The 22,147-nt window shown below is 45.9% G+C and overlaps 1 protein-coding gene across 12 annotated transcripts in view; it reads right to left on the bottom strand.

Moving 5' to 3' along the window:
* The window catches only part of ZBTB20 (zinc finger and BTB domain containing 20), a 1,517,062-nt gene that overhangs the window by 1,143,246 nt on the left and 351,669 nt on the right, over positions 1-22,147 (bottom strand). For 2 of the 12 annotated variants that reach the window (XM_029578315.1, XM_029578316.1), the window contains exon 1: positions 19,087-19,222. The exons of the other annotated variants lie outside the window; for them this stretch is intronic. The gene's annotated coding sequence lies outside the window, so the exon portion shown is untranslated. Of the gene's footprint in view, positions 1-19,086; positions 19,223-22,147 lie in introns of those variants that run through there. 12 annotated transcript variants of the gene reach the window in all.

Genomic DNA, 22,147 nt, shown 5'->3' on the forward strand with positions numbered 1-22,147 from the left:
GTTTGCCACTGCTTCTTTAAGGGAAAGCAGAGTTGCTTACCTGTAACAGGTATTCTCACAGGACAGCAGGATGTTAGTCCTCACATATGGGTGACATCATCAGGATGGAGCCCAATCAGGGAACACTTTTGTCAAAGTTTTTAGAACTTTGACTGGCACCACTGAGCATGCCCAGCATGGCACCAACCCCTTATCCAGCAAGGGTCCCCCTTCAGTCTCGTGTATAGTAAAAAGTACGTGTGAAAAATAAAATAAATCGCAAGTGGACCCAATTCCGCGGGGTGGCGGGCGGGTTATGTGAGGACTAACATCCTGCTGTCCTGTGAGAACACCTGTTACAGGTAAGCAACTCTGCTTTCTCACAGGACAAGCAGGACGGTAGTCATCACATATGGGTGAGTACCGAGCTGAGGATGCCCGAGCAATGTACCAAAAGCACCCAAAGACGTCCAACAGGCACAACAACAGGGGTGATTTTGGATAAGAGGGCAGCCTGAAATTCCCAGCGGGCCGTTGGAAGGAAGTTGGGTATTAAGCTGAGAACAAATTGCGTAGAACAGACTGGCCAAAGATAGAGTCTTGGGTGCCAGCCTTGTCCAGGCAATAATGAGCTGCAAAGGTATGGAGAGAACTCCAAGTAGCAGCCCTGCAGATGTCAGTAAGAGGCACAGACTGAAGATGTGCTACCGACATTGCCATTGCTCTAATGGAGTACGCGTTAACGCGTCCCTGGAGCGGAAGGCCTGCTTGCTGGTAGCAGAAGGAAATACAGTCCACCAGCCAGGAGGGACAGGGTCTGCTTTCCCACCAGGATTCCCAGTTTAATTTTATCAAAGGAGACAAATAGCTGGATGGACTTCCTATGGCCTGCAGTGCGTTCCAAATAAAAGGCTAGCGCACACTTGCAGTCCAAGGAATGCAGAGCTCGCTCACCTGGATGTGAGTGGGGTTTTGGAAAGAAAGTAGGCAAAACTATGGATTAATTTAAATGGAACTCAGAGACTACATTTGGTAGAAATTTAGGATGAGTGCGAAGGACCACCGGATCATGAAGGAATTTCATGTAAGGTGGGTAAGTAACCAGCACCTGCAGCTCACTGATCCTGCGAGCAGACGTTAAAGCAAGAAGGAAGAGCACCTTCCAAGTGAGATGCCGTTAACTCGCAGGAGTGCAGAGGCTCAAATGGAGGTTTCATGAGTCACGCTAATACCACATTAAGGTCCCAAGCAGGGGCAGGGGGACGGAGAGGGGGCTTGAGAAGCAAGCCCTTCATAAAGCGCACTACTAAGGGTTCTGTTGAAATAGAAACATTACTTATACCCTTATGGAAGGCGGCCACCACACTTACATGAACTCTAATGGAGGAAGTTTGGAGACCCGACTCCGATAGGTGCCAGAGGTAGTCCAGAAACTTCGTTGTGGGACAGGTAAAGGGATCTAACTCCTTTGATGTGCACCACAACGAAAACAGTTTCTATTGAGAATGATAAGATCTTCTAGTGGAAGGCTTTCGAGAAGCTACTAAGACCTGGGATACAGAGTCTGGAGGCCGCAAAACTAGCCTTTCAACATCCAAGCGGTCAGTGCCAGAACCTGAAGGTTCAAATGTCGGAGGCACCCGGCATTCTGAGAGATCAGTGACAGATCTGCGCCCAGGCGAATTTGCGGGCGGACGGAGATGTCACGAAGGATGGGAAACCACACCTGCCATAGCCAGTATGGGGCAATGAGAATCATGAGAATCATGAGACCCTTGTCTCGATGTAGCTTTACGAGAACATAAGAACATAAGAAAATGCCATACTGGGTCAGACCAAGGGTCCATCAAGCCCAGCATCCTGCTTCCAACAGTGGCCAATCCAGGCCACAAGAACCTGGCAAGTACCCAAAAACTAAGTCTATTCCATGTTACCATTGCTAATGGCAGTGGCTATTCTCTAGGTGAACTTAATAGCAGGTAATGGACTTCTCCAAGAAATTATCCAATCCTTTTTAAAACACAGCTATACTAACTGCACTAACCACATCCTCTGGCAACAAATTCCAGAGTTTAATTGTGCATTGAGTAAAAAAGAACTTTCTCCGATTAGTTTTAAATGTGCCCCATGCTAACTTCATGGAGTGCCCCCTAGTCTTTCTACTATCCGAAAGAGTAAATAACCGATTCACATCTACCCATTCTAGACCTCTCATGATTTTAAACACCTCTATCATATCTCCCCTCAGTCGTCTCTTCTCCAAGCTGAAAAATCCTAACTTCTTTAGTCTTTCCTCATAGGGGAGTTGTTCCAGTCCCCTTATCATTTTGGTAGCCCTTCTCTGTACCTTCTGTACCTTGCTTATGAGTGGAAACGGGGAATAGGCATTCAGGAGACCTGTTGTCCAAGGGAGAGTGAACAAGTCCCTCGGTGGAGTCCTGGGACTGCGACGTAGGGAGCAGAAGTTGTCCACTTTGTGATTGTGGATCGACGCAAAGAGGTATATCGTTGGTTACCCCCACTTCTGGAATATGCATTCTGTCACCGCAGGGTTCAGGGACCACTCGTGGGGTTGAAATTTGCGACTGAGTTTGTCCGCTAATACATTGTCCACGCCCGCCAGGTAAGTTGCTCTCAGTAGCATGGAATGACCTAGAGCTAGAGCCCAGATTTGTGCTACCTCGACACAGCAGGTAGGAACCGGTTCCACCCTGCTTCTTGATATACCACATCGCTACTTGATTGTCCGTTTGGATTAGGATTGCCTTGTTGGATAAGCAATCTTTGAAAGCTAGAAGGGCATATCTGATCGCCCTGAGCTCCAGAAAATTTATCTGATGTTGTGCTGCTGCTACAGACCAGGTTCCCTGAGTCTGTGGGTTGTGGACATGTGCTCCCCAACCCAGGGTGGAGGCACCTGTAGTCAGAATAATCTGAGGTTCTGGAGCTTGGAAGGGTAATCCCATGAGCAGGTTGGATTCCTGGACCCACCACGCTAGTGAGTGACGAAGCTGCCTGGTGATTTGGACAATGTCGGACATTGGCTGTGGGCCTGAGGCCACTGGAATCTTAAGGCCCACTGCGTTACTCGAATGGCGAGTCGAGCCATTGGTGTAACATGGACAGATGACGCCATGTGGCCCAGCAAGATGAGAAAACGATGAGCAGTCGTGGTTCGGTGAGACTGTATAGTATGCGCAAACACTGCAAGCATATGAGCTCGGCCCTAGGAAGAAAAGCCTTTGCTTGGATAGTGTTGAGATCCACTCAAATGAAGGAGAGGGATTGGGACGGAGTCAGGCTGGATTTTTGATAATTCACTAGAAATCCCAAGGACACTAGTAGTCGCAAGGTTAGCTGGAGGGATTGAAGCATCACCTCCGCTGACTGAGCCCTCAGTAATCAGTTTTCTAGATAAAGATAGACGTGAGTGCCCAGTCGCCTTATGTATGCGGCTACTACTGCCAGGCATTTCGTGAAGACACGAGGGGCCAATGCTAGGCCAAACAGAAGCACTCCGTACTGGAAGTGCAAATTTAAGACAAGGAACCAGAGGTATTTCTTGTGAGAAGGGGTAATTGCTATGTGCATGTACGCGTCTTTTAGATCTAGACAGCAAAGCCAATCCCCCGGTTGAATCAGAGGGAGCAGAGAGCCCAAGGTTACCATCCTGAACTTTTCCTTTCGTAAATACTTGTTCAAGGCCCGAAGATTTAATATTGGACGAATGCCTCTGGACTTTTTTGGTATCAAGAAGTACCAGGAGTAAAAGCCTTTTCCCTTTTGCGGAGAAGGAACTTGTTCTATGGCATTGGCTTGAAGAAGGGAATTTATTTCCTCCTCTAGAATTGGAGAGTGGTCGGCGGAACTCCACGTCGGATGAGGCGGGCAATCCAAAGGAATGGACAGAAAGTTGAGATGGTAACCTTGAGCTATTACCGACAGGACCCACTGGTCTGTGGTGACCATGTGCCAGATGTTGGTGAAGTGGCAGAGACCGCTGCCGACTGGTAATTGCGGCAGAGGCGGAGGTAGACATTTGCTCTCTATTGGGCAGTCAAAAAACAGAGGACGGACCAGGCTGTGGAGGAGGCTGCGTCTTCTGAGGCCTAGGCTGGCGAGTTTGAGGCTTCTGATATGGTCTAGACGGGCAAGACAGAGTCTGAGGTGGATAGTATCTGTGTGCCTTAAAGGTGGTTCGCTTAGCCTCCTTATGGAATGGGCATTTAGAAGAAGTGGAGAAGTCCATGTGCCCAGCTGAGAGTTTCTGTAGCGTCTCGTTATGGTCTTTAAGTTGAGCAACAGTCTCCTGAATTTTCTCACTGAAGAGGTTATCTCCTGTACAGGGGAGGTCAGCTAACCTCTCTTGAACCTCTGAACGCAGATCCGAAGACTTGAGCCAGGCCCATCTCCGAGCACTTATTCCAGCTGCTGATACCCTGGAGGCTGTGTCGAAGATGTCATAAGCTGAGCACACCTCATGTTTACCAGCATCCAGATCTTTCTTTAGAATGGCATTGAACTGGTCCTGGAACTGGTCAGGAAGAGTATCAGAAAGATCCTGGAGCTGTTTGAACAGGTTTCTGTTGTATTACGAGATATAAAGGTGGTAAGCTGCAATACGGGAGATTAACATGGCTCCATGGAAGACCCTACGCCCAAAAGCGTCGAGGAATTTCTGCTCTTTTCCTGGAGGTGTGGACGAGTGAGGTCTTGGCATTCTGGCTTTTTTCTGGGAGGACTTGACCACCACTGAATGGTGGGAAAGTTGAGCCTTCTGGAATCCAGGTGCTGCTTGGACCAGATATGTAGCATCAGTCTTACGGTTTACCGCAGGGACTGTCCCTGGATGATCTCAATTGCGTTGAAGGAGGTCAAGGAGGACCTCATGGATAGGTATGGACATTACCTGTTTCGGTGCATCAACAAACTGAAGGACTTCTAACATTTTATGTCTGGAGTCTTCTTCAGTCTGGAGTGTAAATGGAATAGACTCTGACATCTCTTTGATGAAACTTTTATAAAAGAGAGGTCCTCTGGCAGAGACTTTCTTCTCTCATAAGGAGGAGAAGGCTGTTGGAATATCTCCTGTGTCTTGGGAATTGGAAGAGTCATCAGACCAAGGATGATAGTGCTGATCCCCAGCACCCAACAGCTCTCCAGAGGGCAAAAAATGGACCTCCCCCGGCCGGAGGAGGTTGGGGTACCGAAGGGCTCGGTGGCTGTATGGGTGGCATCGGTGTTGGCATCAGTAGAGGTCTATGGGGCATTGGTGGCAAAAGCGGTTCGGAAGGACTCTATGGCCTCGGTGGCCTCCTCAGTGGTAACACTTCAGAAGGGCCCGGCACCGGCAATTCACCCTCATCTGAAGAGAGGGGAATGGGCATCGAAGGACTCTGAGGCAACGGTGTTTTCCTCGGTGCCGAAGGGAAAGCACCGATGAAGACATCGATCCTGTCCAGCATCGGTGGCATCGGTCCCAGCTTCGGAATCGGAGCTGGTATTGGTGCCAATGAAATTGGGTATCCGTGGAGAGCTTGCACCACCACCTCCTGAACCATCCGGTTCAGTTCCTCACGAAATGCTGGCGTTGTTAAGGCCAGGTCTGGAGTGGGAAGCTGGATAGGCACCGCCGGAACAACCACCAGTATAGGTAGAGCATCAGTCGGTGCCTGTCCTGAAGGCGAGGGACACCTCAGTGAACCTGGCACAGAGGAGGTTTGGGGCTCCTCGGCACGAGCCTTCTTCCTCGGTGGCTCCTTCGAAGTAGAAGTGGAAGCCACCGATGCGCTCAGATCAAATGGTAAGGGTTTGGGATGCCAATGGCAATGCTTTTCCTTATGGTCTCCCTTACTGGTGTCCGGCGCCGAAGAAGCGGAAACCAAAGTCCTCGATGTAGGTCGAGAGTTATCGGTATCTGACCGATGATGGGACTTGGATGGTGACAGTGTCGATGACTTTGACGCTTTTGTGAGGAAACCTGTTTGGAATGAAACAATAAAGCCATCTTTTCCAAATGAGCCCGACGCCCTTTACGGGTCATTTGGGCGCAGTTGGTACACAAATCTACATCATGGGTAGGGCCCAAGCACAACACACAAACCTGGTGAGGGTGGGTGATGGACATTGTCCTCAGACAGTCCGGGTACCTACGAAAACCCGTCACCATTGTTGTCATCGAAAATTTAGGCCGTGGCGCAATCGGTGACCTCCAAGCCTAAAAGCTGGAACAGACAGTAACCGACCGAAAGGTAGTAAAAACTTACCAAACAGGCACGAGTATCGACGGTATACAAGGAGGACCCCAGCCGGGGTTACATTTTTGAAAAATTTGAACTTTTTCCTGAAGAATATTTTCCTGTCAGGAAACCGTAGAAGAGCTATCTCCGCATGGCAAAAGCTGCGTGGGAAAAAAAAAAAAAAAGAGACTGAAGGGGAACCCCTGCTGGATGCAGGGTTGGTACCATGCTGGGCATGCTCAGTGGTGCCAGTCAAAGTTCTAGAAACTTTGACAAAAGTGTTCCGTGATTGGGCTCCATCTTGATGTCACCCATATGTGAGGGCTACCATCCTGCTTGTCTTGTGAGAAGCTGAGTTGCCATCATATGTATAGCAAGAGAATGAGTATGAACATCAAATTTCAGAATACAATCCTAAGCAGGGAAGATGACTTTATCCACTTATGAATAATGTACTTTTAAACACTTATCTTTTCTAGCACTGGCTACTAGAGATGTGAATCGGAACTGAAATCCGAACCAATTCTGGTTCCGATTCACATCTATAGAGATGTGAATCGGAACTGAAATCCGAACCGATTCTGGTTCCGATTCACATCTATAGAGATGTGAATCGGAACTGAAATCCGAACCGTGTACTTGTAAGGCTGGTTCCGATTCACATCTCTACTGGCTACTGCAATGCACTCTTACTAGGACTCCCAAGCACATCGATAAGACCACTCCAGATACTTCAAAATACTGCAGCCAGAATACTAACGGGAAAAAAGAGGAGGGACCATATAACCGAAACTCTAGCAGACTTCCATTGGCTACCCATCGAATACAGGATAAAATACAAAGCCTTATGCACCATACACAAACTAATATATGATAAAGAAGCAGACTGGCTAAACACAGCCTTACAAGTACACGTTCCACAAAGAAACCTCCGCTCAGCAAACAAAGCACTACTAACAATCCCTTCAGTAAAGTCAGCAAAATTAACCCAAGTGAGAGAAAGGGCTTTATCATTGGCTGGGCCCATACTATGGAACACGATGCCCCCTGAACTCAGATTACAGAATAATCTCAAAACTTTTAAGAAAAATCTAAAAACATGGCTCTTTAAAAAAGCCTTCACTAAAGAGTGTGGAGGGTAGAGAATGAAAGTACAGGGTAAAGCAGATGAGAATGAATTTACTCAATCCTACATTTAAGAAGTAATATTTCAAAGCGATAGTAACTCAATAATACACCTGGACATGACCAACATTACTCAAATAATGATTTTATTTATGAAATTGTAACCGAACTTTATTGGCACCTGTTAGAATGTACGATATCCTACATTTACTTACCTTAGTCTATGTGCCTATTTGTAAATCGTTGCGATGGTATATAACTTAGCGACGGTATAGAAAAGTTTTTAAATAAATAAATAAATAAATAAATAATATTTCCATGAAAAACATTTTCTGTCATTTTTAAGAAATGAGTTCATTCTCAGCGAATCTTGAAAGCGATGTGTGAGGTTTACTCAAACCAGGCAACTTTCAGCCTGCTTAGATTTTGATGAAATTTTTAGTTTTCCACAGATTTTCCAAAGGAAATTTGTTGAGATACTTGTGCAAATCCTGGGAAAACCCAATCAGATTAAATGGCATTTAATGAGGTCATTGATTCACAAAAATCCACATCAAATTTTTACCTCCATAAAAAGATCTGCAAACTAATCCTAACTCATGAAATTTTGTGGATTTATCTAATTAGTTTTCATACATATGTTTTGAAAGGTCACACATCTCTATCGATTGTCACCCATGCTGATCTGTCCAAATGAGAGGGCATGGATAAACACTCTGAAACCTGTCTAAAGACATTTTTTCTGTGCACCTTTCTTTAGTGGTGTTCCCATGGACATGTTTTGGCTGGAGAAGGAAAATAATGCACGTAGACTGGATTTTCAAATCTGTGTACATTTTCCATCAAGTGAGTACCTGCACAAAAAGCAAGTAAAAATGTCTGCAGGTACTTTGTAGCTCCAGCAAGTTTTGAAGCCAAAGTACATGCATTTCTGTTCTTTGAGGACGGATAGAAAGTTTGCAGGTGAATGTATCCATGGTCTTCGTTTCAATGTTGGCAGTTTGAGAGTTGCCCCCATAATGGAATAAAGCAAAATGTTGCTTACCTGCAACAGGTGTTCTCACAGGACAGCAGGATGTTAGTCCTCACATATGGGTGACATCACAGGATGGAGCCCAATCACGGAACACTTTTGTCAAAGTTTCTAGAACTTTGACTGTCACCTACTGGGCATGCCCAGGATGGTACTTAACCCTGCAACCAGCAGGGGTCCCCCTTCAGTCTAGTTTGAAAGCTAAAGTGCCAAAAATAAAAATAAGAAAACGTAACAAACCAAACACTGCGGGGTGGCGGGCACGTTTCGTGAGGACTAACATCCTGCTGTCCTGTGAGAACACCTGTTACAGGTAAGCAACATTTTGCTTTCTCACAGGTCAAGCAGGATGGTAGTCCTCACATATGGGTGAGTACCGAGCTGAGGATGTCCGAACATGCACCAAATATACCCAAAGACGTGCAACAGGCACAACAACTGGGGTGGAATTTGGTAGAGGGCATCCTGAACCCTAACGGGTAGGCGGAAGGGTGTTGGTACATCAAGTTGCAAAAAGGTTGCGCAAGACAGATTGGCCAAAGATGGAATCTCGTCTTCCAGCCTTATCTAGACAATAATGGGCTGTAAAGGTATGGAGAGAACGTCAGGTAGCAGCCCTACAAATATCAGGAAGTGGCACTGAGTGAAGGTGCGCTACAGAAGTTGCCATGGCCCTGACCGAGTGTGCTTTAACACGGTCCTGAAGTGGAATGCCTGCTTGCTGATAGCAAAAGGAAATGCAGTCCACTAGCCAGGAGGAGAGAGTCTGCTTACCCACAGGTTGACATAATCTGATAGAAGCAAAGGAAACAAACAATTGAGTACTTTGCCTGTGGGCAGCTGTACGGTCTAAGTAGAACGCTAGAGCCCGTTTGCAGTCGAGGGTATGCAGAGCCTGCTCTCCTGGATTGGAATGGGGCCTGGGAAAAAAGGTGGGTAGTATAATGGATTGATTAATGTGAAACTCCAATACTACCTTAGGCAAGAACTTTGGGTGAGTGCACAGTACTGCCTGGTCAGGCAGAAGTTTTGTGTAAGGCGGATAGGTAACTAGGGCCTGTAACTCACTAACTCTGCGAGCAGATGTTATAGCCAATAGGAATATGACTTTCCATGTGAGAAAGCGAAGATCACAGGACTGGAGAGGCTCAAATGGTGGTTTCATGAGCTGACCCAAAACCAGACTGAGGTCCCACGAAGGGGCCGGAGGACGCAGTGGAGGCTTGAGGTGAAGCAAGCCTTTCAGAAAACGTGTTACGAGGGGTTGTACCGAAATAGGAACGTCCCAGACACCTTTATGGAAGGCGGCCACCGCACTGACATGCATTGTGATGGAGGAAGTTTTTAGACCTGATTCTGACAAGTGCCAGAAATAGTCTAGAACTTATCTTTACAAATGGAACAGGTAAAGGGATCAAAGGACTGAGAACACCACCATGATTTAAACCTGTTCCATTTGTAAAGATAAGATTTTCTCGTGGAAGGCTTCCATGAAGCAATCAGGACACGGGAAACTGGCTCCGAAAGGTTGAGAGGCTGCAGGATTAACCTTTCAACATCCAGGCCATCAGGGACAAGGCCTGAAGATTGGGGTGGCGTAGGCACCCATTGTTCTGTGTGATCAGAAGCAGGTCCTTCCCCAGGGGAATGTGCCTGCGAATGGAGAGGTCCTGAAGAATCGGAAACCACACTGGATGTGGCCAGTGAGGTGCTATCAGGATTATGCTTCCCTTGTCCTTACATAGCTTCATGAGAGTCTTCGAGAGAAGTGGAAGTGAAAGTGGAGGGCATATAGGAGACCGGTTGCCCATGAGAGGGAGAACGCATCTCTTGGCTGTGAGTGTTGTCTGCAAGTGAGAGAGTAATAGTTCTCTACTTTGCGGTTTTGAGGTGTCGCAAAGAGGTCTATGTGAGGGTAACCCCAACGTTGGAATATCGAGTCCGCTACTGTGGGGTTGAGAGACCACTCGTGTAGTTGAAAGGTGCGACTCAGCATGGCCACCTGGTTGTCCGTTTGAATCAGGATGACCTGGTTGGAAAGGCGATCCTGAAATACTCTGAGAGCATATCTGATTGCTTGTAGCTCCAGGAAATTGATCTGGTGTTTGGCTTCCTCTGGAGACCAAGACCCTTGAGTTTGTAAATTGGCAACGTGTGCTCCTCAACCAATGTTGAAGGCATCTGTTGAAAGGTTTTTTTAAGGACCTGGAGCTTGAAAAGGCAGGCCTTGAAGGAGATTGGCCTGATTCTTCCACCAAGCTAGAGATAGACGAAGTGGGTTGGTTATGTGGACAACAGCTGATAGTGGTTGAGATGACTGAATCCACTGTGACCTTAGAGTCCACTGTAGGATCCTCATGGCGAGACGAGCCATTGGAGTGACATGTATTGAGGACGCCATGTGTCCTAGCAGGACTAGAAAGTGACGTGCAGTGGAGCGTGTCAAGACTGCAGCTGATGGGCGAGAGAGGAGATGAGGAGAGCTCGTTCTCGAGGAAGAAATGCCTTCGCCTTGAGAGTGTCCAAGTCTGCTCCTATGAACGACAGGGTTTGCGATAGGACCAAGCTGGACTTTGGATAATTGGTGAGAAACCCCAGAGAGATCAGGGTGTGCAAGCTGAGACGTAGGGACATCAGAACAGATTGCTGTGTGGGAGCCCTGATCAACCAATCGTCAAGATAGGGGTAGACGTGGACACCTTGAGTTCTGAGGAACGCTGCTGCTGCTACTACTATGAGGCACTTGGTGAAGACTCGTGGAGCAGAGGCTAGGTCGAATGGTAGAACTTGATATTGGTAGTGCTTTGGGCCTACGAGGAATCGCAGAAATCTGTGATGAGACGGAGTTATTGCGATATATGTGTAAGCATCCTGGAGGTCTAGAGAGCAGAGCCAGGCTCCCCTTTGTAGAAGGGGGAGGAGGGAACCCAAGGTCACCATCTTGAACTTTTCTCTTTGGAGGAATTTGTTTAAGGCCCGAAGATCTAGTATCGGGCGAACACCACCTGACTTTTTTGGGATTAGAAAATACAGAGAGTAGAATCCGAGGCCCTGTTGGGAGTAGGGCACTGGTTCTATTGCTCTGGACTGGAGGAGGGACAGGAGCGGTGAATGATCTTGTGTTCCCCACGTTTGCCGAGGTGGGGAGTCCGGTGGAATGGCAAGAAAGTTGAGATGATAACCTTGAGCTATTATGGTGAGCACCCACTGGTCTGTGGTGACTGAGTGCCAGATGTGCCTGAAGTGGCACAATCGGCCTCCCACTGGTACATGCCTTAGTGGAGTCTGAATGCTGCTCTCTAGAAAAAAGTCAAAAACCAGATGCTGGACATGGTTGAGGAGTTGTTTACGACTTTTGCCTGTGAGGTTGCCTGGACTGGCCTTTCTGGTAAGGCTTAGTAGAGTGACTTTTGGACGGAGGAGGATAAGATTTCCTTTGGCGGTAAAAGGATTTCTTGGGTTCCTTTCTGAATGTTTGCTTAGCAGGATATTCAGAAGGTATCAAGGAGAGTTGGCGAAGAGTCTTCATGGTGATCCTTGAGTTGTGCCACTGTCTTTTGTATTTGCTCACCAAAAAGATTATCTCCAGTGCAAGGCAAATCAGATAGTTTATCCTGGACCTCAGGCCATAGGTCGGACGACTTTAGCCAGGCCCATCGCCTTGCAGAAATGGCTGTTGCTGAAACCCTGGAAGCGGTGTCAAAAATGTCATAGGCAGATCTTATCTCATGCTTGCCCGCTTCTAAACTCTTTTGAGCTAGGGCGTGCAATTGGTTTTGAGACTGTTGAGGTAGGGACTCAGCAAAGTCCTGTATTTGTTTAAAGAGGACCCTGTTGTACTGGGTCATATAAAGTTGATAAGAGGCGATGCAGAATATAAGCATAGCCCCTTGAAAGATACGGCGACATATAGCATCCAGGAATTTTTGTTCCTTTCCTGGAGGATATGAAGAATGAGGCTTGGATCTTCGGGCTTTCTTTTGGGTTGACTCAACAACCACTGAATGGTGGTCCAATTGGGACTTCTGGAAACCAGGAGTTGACTGGACTAGGTATGTAGTGTCAGCTTTCCGACTGACTAGTGCCACAGAACCAGGATGTTACTAATTTCTTTTGAGAATATCCAGGAGGACGTCATGAATGGGAATAGATGTTAGTTTTTTAGTAGCATCTAAAAATTGAAGAAGCTCCATCATCTGATGTCTATCATCTTGTTCTGACTGAAGTTGAAAAGGAACCACTTCAGCCATTTCCTTCACAAAATTAATGAAGGACAAGTCCTCTGGCGGAGAACGCTTTCTGCTTTCAGCAGGAGAGGGTGGCAATGGCAAATCATCGGTATCCTGGGATGAATTGTCAGTCCAGGTATCATAGGGATCATCTCCAGCACCCCCAGTATCCTTGGAGGGATGAAAAATTGGTATACCTGAAGGTCCTGGGCGAGGCACCGAAGGCATCGATGGACGGGTTGGTGGCACCGATGGAAACAAAGATGCAATCGGTGAAACCGATGATCTAGGCATTGGAAGGACTCCCGATGGTGGAAGGAACGGTGTTTCTCCTTCTTCTGTTGATGAAAGGAATCGGAGAGGAAGGCACCGGGTCCATTGGAGGAGTCGGATCCCTTGGAGGAAAAGCAGCAATCAGCGCTTCCAGTCTCGTGAGTAATGGAGCTAGCGCTGCTGGAATGGGATCGGCTACCGGTTCAGGCATCGGTACCGGCGTCGATGGAACCCTGAAGCCTTGCATCACTCTGTCGATGGCCTCCTGAATCATCTGATCCAGTTCCTCCCAGAAACCTGGAGCATGGAGCCCCGATGCTGGAAGAGGAAGAGGTGGAGGCGTAGCCGGAAGGACCACCGTTGGAGGTGGAATCGTGGCTCCTATCACCAGTCCCGGTGAAAGTTGTCTCGGTGACCCTGAACCAGATAGGGACGATGCCTTTTCTGGATGGGCTTTCTTCGATGATGACGCCGAGGCCTTGCCTGCATCGACTGTCTGAGACCTGTGATGTCGATGCTTTTCTCGACAGTCACCTCTGTCCTTTTCATGAGGGGGAACAGAGGGTGTCGATGGCCGTGGAGTCGTCGATGCTGGTCAGACACCGGCCGGTGCCCGATGATGGTGCGACGTAGACTGTGTCAGTTCAGACGTCGATGCTATGGACGTCGTCGGGGTTTTTGACCGAAAGAGAAGTTCCATTTTCTCCATTCTAGCCTTGCGACCTTTAGGTGTCATGAGGGCACATTTGGTGCAAGTAAGGACATCATGCTCGCTACCCAGACACATTACACATACCTGGTGAGGGTCAGTAATGGACATTGTGCGGGTGCAGTCTGGGCATCGACGGAACCCTGACGCCATGGCCTGTGAAAAAATTTAGCTGCAGTGCGGTCGACGGCCAGTAGGCTGTGAGGGCCAAACTTGACGGGAATCGACCGGAATTGGGTAAAAAACTTACCGGATCACCGCAGACATAAAAATGAAAGAGGGGGACCCCTGTGGGGTAGAAAGTTGAATAGTAATTCCGTGAGGAATTTTGTCAGGAATCTCTGTGGAGCTCCTTAAGCCGCGTGGCTACTGCTGCGTGGAAAAAAGAAGACTGAAGGGGGACCCCTGCTGGTTGCAGGGTTAGTGCCATCCTGGGCATGCCCAGTAGGTGCCAGTCAAAGTTCTAGAAACTTTGACAAAAGTGTTCCATGATTGGGCTCCATCCTGTGATGTCACCCATATGTGAGGACAACCATCATGCTTGACCTGTGAGAAAGTGACATAGCACAATAGTCACAAACTAATGAAGGCATATAAATTTTAAATATTCTATTTTATACAACAAAAGACAAGCTGTTATCTTCAATGCTGCCACATTTTCAGCCCTTCCCCCTCAAATTATTTCCAACTTGGATTCATATAAAATATAAAACACTGCACTGCTTATTGCATTTTAATTTAAGGATGGGGACAGAAGAGAGAACCTGACCTTGTCGTGATTTGAAAATGCACCCTTCTGATCTGGAGTCAGATATGCCACCATTGCACGAGGTAAATTGCAAAATTATTAGTGGAACTTGAATCCTGGCTTTCCTGGTACCAGCCTGCTGCTCTAACCATTAGGCTACTCCTTCGCTATTCACTGGTTGATTGAGAGATGACAAAGGGTAGTGATAAATTGAGTTACTCGGAGGGGGGGGGGGGGGGGCAGTCCTTGGACCAGCTCTTTTCAACATTTTCATGAGCAAAATAGCAGCAGGATTGTCAAGAAAGGTTTGTCTTTTTGCTGATACCAAAATATGCAATAGTGAAGATAGCCAGCAAGAGCTAGAAAACATGAGGAGTGATCTAGCAATGCTTAAGGAATGATCTAGGATCTGGTAGCTAAGATTTAATGCTAAAAAATGCAAAGTCATGCATTTAGAATGCAAAAATCCAAGGAAGAACAGTATCGGGGGTGAAATTCTTCTAAGCATGAAAGAGCAGCAGGATTTGGGAGAAATTGTATCTAATGATATTAAGATGGCCAAACAGATGTATAAAGGGATGGCAAAAGCCAGAAAGATGCTTGATTGCATAGGGAGAGATAGTGTCAGCAAAAAAAGGAAGATATTGCCCTTGTATAGGTCCCTGATGAGACCTCATTTGGAATACTATGTACAGTTCTGGAAAATGCATCTTCAAAAGGATATAAACCAGTTGGAGTCTGTCTAGAAGGTGGCTACTAAAATGGTCAGTGGTCTTCATTCTAAAGTATATGGGGGATAGACAGAGACCTAAACATGTATATCCTAGAGGAAAGGCGAGATAGGGGAGATATGATAAGAGATATTTAAATAGCTCAACAGTTTATATGCAAAGGAGATAGGCCAGAGTGGAGGAGCAGCCTAGTGATTAGAGCAGTGGGCTGAGAACCAGGGAAGCTAGAAATCAAATCCCACTAACATGCCTTGTAACCTTAGGCAAGTCACTTCACCCTCTGTTGCCTCAGGTACAAACAGATTGTGAGCCCTCTGGGGGCAGGGGAAAAACCTACTGTATCTGAATGCAATCCACTTTGAAGTATTTGAAAAGTGGAATATAAATACATTAAATTGTAAAAAAGCATGGGAAAATGCAGGGGATCTCTGATGGAGTGATGGAAATTGTAAAAATGAATTAGTTGGGTGGATGGGTAGACTAGATAGGCCAAACTGTTTTACTGCATTCATGTTTCTATGTTTCTAATTTCCCTTCATATTCCCAATTTCACTGTACATGTATCATAATGATTAACCTGACTTCATGCAGGCATTTTCAATCATTTGAGTTCTCATTTATAATACCAGTACCAATAAAATCTGGACTTCTCATGCAGCAGAGTGTATGACGATAGGAGTTAGAAATCAGGACTGGATCAAAAATCTCATGACAGGGAATTCGGTTGGCAGTACTGGAAGCTACTTTTGAAAGCTAAGTTTTTTCCGAATTATTTACAACCTTATCTTCATATATTATATTTTCTGTAGCCATCTGCTATATCTGGAATCTGATCAATAAATAAAAAGGTCAGTTCTCCATACTTTTCAACTTCAAAGACAATAAAGTCTGCTATCACCTTATCTTTTATCTTTGATTACCTTCTATGATTGTCAAGTGTCTTAGGGCTGAATGACACACATGTTTGGACACAATGCTTACCCAAGTGTAGTCAGACCTGCTAGATGTATCTTGCAATTTATTAAAAACAAAGAACATGCCAGCTCTGTGGCTTGGCAGAAGCGATAGAGAGATAGATGTAGCAATGCAGGCCACCTGTTGTATATAGCTCATGCTCTCAAAGTCTGCAGGAACTACTGGTGACTATATATATGATGGATGATTCCTTACTTCAAAAGGACTTCCCTTCAAGTTTTTGTCAGCTGGGACCTTGGGTTTTCTTGAAGAATGCAAACATATTAAAAATATAATGAAAACAAAAGCAGAGTGGAATGGTGACTATGGCCAGAAATGTACCTTTCTACGTGTGAGACCCGAGTTTATTGAAACCCCCAGGACCTTCATGCCTTGAGCTATCTGGTGTTGTGAATGCTGTGAATTTAATTCGTTGCCTACAGCAAGTGATTAATTAAAGAGACTGCATAACACATTGCTATAAGCTACTCCCTGGTTGTCAGTTAAGCGTGCACGTCAGATTTCAAGGATTTGCTATGCTTTTGGCTACAAATGGTAATGTCTTGAGTTTGCTTATGCAGAAAAATAGAATTAGATTTCTATTCAGCCCTGAAAATCCTCCGTCCTTGCTACTTCTTTTGCAGAACTGATTATACACAGTCCAGGTTTTTTTTGGTCTTTTGTACCTTCAATCCCATACATACAATAAGTATATTACATCATCCCCAATGTTAATATCTGCATCCTGCTCTCTCTTTCAGTCACTTCCATTGCTGTGCTTTAGTCAGGGAAAGGAGTTACCATAAAAGCATCATTGGCCTAAACCTTCCACACCTGTAAGAACCATTTGAGTAGCTTTCCTATCATATCTAACGTAAACCCGAGTGCACTCAGCTAGCATACAGAAACCGAATTTTTATAAGAAGAAAGTAAACCCATGATTAATCTGAAGGATCAAGAAAAAGCTCTAGATATTTTATATTACCATACAAGCACTACAACCTGTTACAATACCAGGCATGCCTGACTGTGAAGAGCATCCCGCAAAAGGTTATTTGTGGATAGGGAGGTCACAGCTTAGAATGAAATTCCAGGGCAACAGAGATACTAAGTAGTGCCAGGGAATGATTCAGTGCAGTGTTCAAATTTGTATTCCTATTATCTCAAAGTGTTGCATCATTACTGACTATAATTTACACCAAACGTATTAGCATTTGCCTTCACAAGTTTAACAGTGCTTTTCCTCAAATATATATTTCTGGAACAAAATTTCAGGGCTGACTGACCAACAATGCACATTCAAAAGCTATCATTTTCCCAAAGTAAAGTATATCAGACCCAGAAGGAAAAAAAAAACCCAACAAAGTACTACATTTGTATTTATCATTTGTATAAAAATACTTCACTTTGCAACAATTTCTCCATCTGCCATATGGGCCTGATTTTCAAAGCCATTTACATGTATAAGAGACAGTTTTATGGGCAAAAATGGCTTTTATAAAGCAGTTTTAGGCTCAGTTAACATAAAAAATAGGGGTGCAACCTGATTTTGCAAGTATTTTTATGCAAACTGGAGATAGGCATTCCAGGAACGGAGTTGCAATTTATGCGCATAATTCTGCATTTTAAAAACTATGCAAGTAATTTAACCCACACCTTACGCTTTCAACAGAGAAGGAGCAAAGTTCTGCGGATGAGTTTGTGCACTTTCCGGGCCACTGACTTAAGGATTTTCAAAGCAAGCTTACACACGTTTGCTTTAAAAATGGAGGGTAAAATCCGTATGTAAAAGGTGTGCGTGAAGTTATAAAATTACCCTCCCTGTGGACATGAAATATGCATAGGAGGCCAAGGATTGTTATGTATTTGAGATGGCAAACACGGGGGCCTTAAGAACTGCAAATAGATTTTTAAAGAATATTTCAAATATAAAATTGCACAAAAAAATCCCTATAATATAGGGATAAATCTGGCTTATATTCATTATTGATATTCTGAAAATAAATCTTTGTGCAACTCAAGGACCATAATTATTCATCATCCCTTTTTTACTACTGCCCATTTCATCCTTTGCCCTCCTCCCCTTCTCAGTTTCTCCTGTCATTCCACTTTCCTCTTCTTTTCCCAACACTGCCAAAAATCTAGGCTTAACACTCAATTCAACTATCTCCCTCTGCCACTGCATTAGCTCTTCTCTCCATTACCAGATATTCAACATCTGTAAAATTCATTTTCACTAATTTTATTTTACATATGCCATATCCTCCATCATGTGTTCTCACAATGAGACAATTCTCTGCTCTCTGGCTTCCTTGCTGCAACTCCTCTAAAACCTTGTTGCTCATTTTCTCTGCCACTTTCCTCACTATTCCCACTTTTGATGCTTTCCCTCTATTAGCTCCCAGTCAAATACAGAATTATGCACAAACTCCCAACCCTCGTTATAAATGAATTCACAATCTGGCCTCCTCTTACTTATGCTCTCTTCTCTCCAGCATTCTAAACTCATTGGTTCCTTTTGTTCTTATGCCTCCATCTCACACTCTGTTCCTCCTACCAAATAGGCACCATCCCATTAATGAGCATTTTTGCGGAACAAATTTCTATCGCAATCCAATTACTACTACTTTTCCATTCCTAAATGCTTATCTCTTCCATTTCACCTATGCAACACTTGACGTTTCTGTACTTCACCAGTGTCTATAATTCCATTTTTTCTGTACTTTTTTTTTATATTATACCTGTTTAAGGTGCTCTGGTTAGGGTGCCATATAAAAAAATGAAATGTATCCATTGTGTAGAGCCAACCAGTTGCAGGCTATTTATGAGCCTGGCTGGCAGCACCTGGAAGATAACTGCCTGCGGAATTTAAAAACCTGAATCCCTTACTGGTCACTTGACTGCAAGAAACAAAATCCACAGACAGTATACTAAACTTTAATGGACCAGTCAGTACAAGAAAATAAAGTCCATTAGCACAATACACAGTCTCAATAATAGCAAATGCACACACTGGCTAGTAGGTACTCTGGGTCAGGTATACCCTGCCTGGTCACTTCCTCATACCTGCTCCTTTGGATGTAGCTCTCTATCTTCCAAGATACCAAATCAGATAAGCCTTAGTTGATTCCTTTCCTCAATTTCTTTGGATCTTCCCTTGTTAGTCTTCCACAAAGGACAATCCTCTTTCTCCAATCTCTGAAGAAATCCCTCTTAGATAAAATAAAGAATATGAAGGTTAATTCCCCTTCTTCTTAGAGACTTCTTCCTTTAATCTTTGGAATATCTAAAGCCAAGACTTCTTCAATCAGGAAGGGTTGGGAACCCCGGCTGTGGGACCTAGTCACCCTCCAGAAGATATCCTCCAGCATCTCTCTCTTGAGAGAAGTACCCCTAAAAACAGTAAAACATGAGGGCACAGCTGTTTTGTTAAACTCATGATATCTCCAATTAGGGTGTACCAGATCTCCTCTACCACACCCTACTTTTACATCATCCTCACCTCATGCCAAGGCAGTTTTGGACTCCGTTACACATCAAATGCCACTGTCCTTGTGCTTACCCATCAGCCCCTGATCCTTTAAGGGGGCAGGTTTAGCAAAATACTGCAACTCAGTTGAATATGCCATAGCACTGGGAGAGAGTGCACCTCTGGATGGAGCTGGAATATAAGTCCATGCCATTCTCACTTTCTTGGAAGGGACCCCCTTCCCTTGCTCACACATTCTTGGAGGGTGCATGCTCTAAATCTTTTAAGTATACAGCAAAGCTTACTGCATAGAATGCTCTATTCTACCTCTAAGATAAGTAATAATACCCAAATGTAGAGATCATTTCTTGAAAGTTAATGGCAGGTGAAATCACTTTGGGCCCCTCCTTAGCTGGTTATTACATGGGAAATGCTTAAATCATAGTATATGAAAAACAAAAAGCAGAACAAAAAGGTGCGGCGCTGGGTCAGCATACAGACACCGCCGATAACTTGGTGCCGCGCTTGGAGCAAGGGGAGGGGGGACTGCGGCACATACTCATCACAAGTCGGCGTGATGTTGCCGACGAGCTGACATCACTCCGACAGGAAGCGCATGCGTGGTGGAGCGCTTCGCCACTGTCGAGGGGCAGATAAGGGCAGAGGGCCAGAACGGGGGAAGGTCCCCCAATTATGATTGGAGGCCTTGGGGGCGGATCAGGGAATCCGGAATGGCCCATTTGGCCATTCCAAACACAGGGGCTGGCCCAGGTGTGGAAGTTGCAGCGCGGGGAGATATCAGGGCAGCATGCCCTGGGTCCGACCCTTTTGGCTCCTGCTCCCTGCACTGCTGCCTTAGGCTGGGGGCTCTCTGCTACACTGATGAGACCCTGCTCTGTAATGGCTCCCTGCCATTTTTTCTTTGAGGGGGGGGGGTCCTGGAGCAGCTAGTCTCTTTGCAGTTCACTACCATTTTCAGTTTCACTCGTGGCCCTGGTAGCACAGGAAGCGGGGGATTGCCTCTCCTTCTGGATTCCTCCATAGCTCTCCTGGGAGCTTCTGGGGATCTTGGTGAAGGGTCCCGGACAAGCCGAATGGCTATCCAGGCCCTTTGGCGGGGGGGTCATCAGTGCACATGGTATATCCTACTTCGATGTGATGGGGGGCTATAATGTTCAAGCATTACATATGTTTTGACGACTTCCCCTCTGCTGGGGCTCTTCTTTGAGGGTGCTTATTAGTTTGATGGGTGCATATATGGGATGCTCACGTTTCCACTCACTTTGGGGCTTCTGGAACCTTCTTGCATTGTCCCAGAGCAAAGGCTTGACTGGCATCGTTCACTACTTGGACAATTTTCTATTTGTGGGCCCTTGCGACTCAGATGTGTGTCGCGATCTCTACAACGGCTGTCGAACCATGGCCAAAGACTTTAGCGTTCTGCTGGCAGCAGACAGGTTGGAGCCGCCAACTAAGGTACTTGCTTTCCTCAGCAATGAACTTGACATCATTCAACAGTTGTCCAGACTTCCGGCAAATATAATTCAGAGGCTGGTCGAACTGATCCAGGGTGCACACCTGGCTTGCAGGGTTGCTCTAGCTGCTGTGCAATCCTTAATCGGGAGCCTGTTTTTTGCCTGTCAGGTAATTCTGATGGGGTGGGCATTTCTGCACCGATTGATTGCGGCGTCCATGACAGTCACGAAAAAGTGCCACTGCTTGTGGGTTACCCATGCTATGCGTGAGGATCTCGTAGTGTGGGAGACATTCTAGGCTGATTTCAATAGCTCAGTGTGGCTACCCCTCTAGTATCCAGCTTTGACTTAGAGCTGTTATCCGACGCCTCAGACTTTGACTCAAACTGTCTGGGCAGCTGGAACGCGGAGACATGGCCATGGAATTGGGTGGATTCAGGGATCTCATTGACCATCACCTTTCTGGAGCTATTCCCGATAATAGTGGTGCTCCATATTTGGATTGAATGACTGGTAAGCAGAAAGGTAGCATTCTGGTGTGACAACCTAGTGGTCGTCCAGATAATCAATTGGCAGTCTACTAGATGCACCCCATTTTCAGAACTCCTGAAGCTAATGGTCTTGAGGTGTTTGCGGATAAACATGATGGCGCGGTTGAGGCACATTCCTGGTCTTCACAACAAGATTGTTGTCTTTCTCGTTCTAAGTGGGAGGACTTTCAGAGGTCTACCCCAGACACCAGTTCCTGAACACCTCTAGACAGTCAAGCGCACCATATACCTGGTGGGCAAACCTGAGGGAATATAATTAAGTTGGATTTCCTGGAAGCCTCTGACCAGTCAGGGAACCGGCGTCTTTCAAACATGATGGTGAAATACATTGAGCAAGCTAAACAGCGAGGCGCGGCATCAGTCACACTCGCTGAAGCACCAGGTTTGGTTACATGTCCTCTTGCTAATGCGGCATGCTACAGGGCGCTAAGGTCCTCCGGGGGGGGGGGGGGGGGGAATACAGTTTCTATTGTATCCCAACTCTCTCCCACTGAGCAAGTATCAATTTAACACCATCCTCAAGCATACCCTGGACATGGCCAGGCGGAAGTCAGAGCAAATCGGAACTCACTCATTCCAGATTAGGGTGGCTTCCAGCATAGCTGCATCTGGGTTGCTGGGTACCACCATCC

This window comes from Rhinatrema bivittatum, chromosome 15, assembly GCF_901001135.1.
Source record: "Rhinatrema bivittatum chromosome 15, aRhiBiv1.1, whole genome shotgun sequence".
Classification (NCBI taxonomy): domain Eukaryota; kingdom Metazoa; phylum Chordata; class Amphibia; order Gymnophiona; family Rhinatrematidae; genus Rhinatrema; species Rhinatrema bivittatum.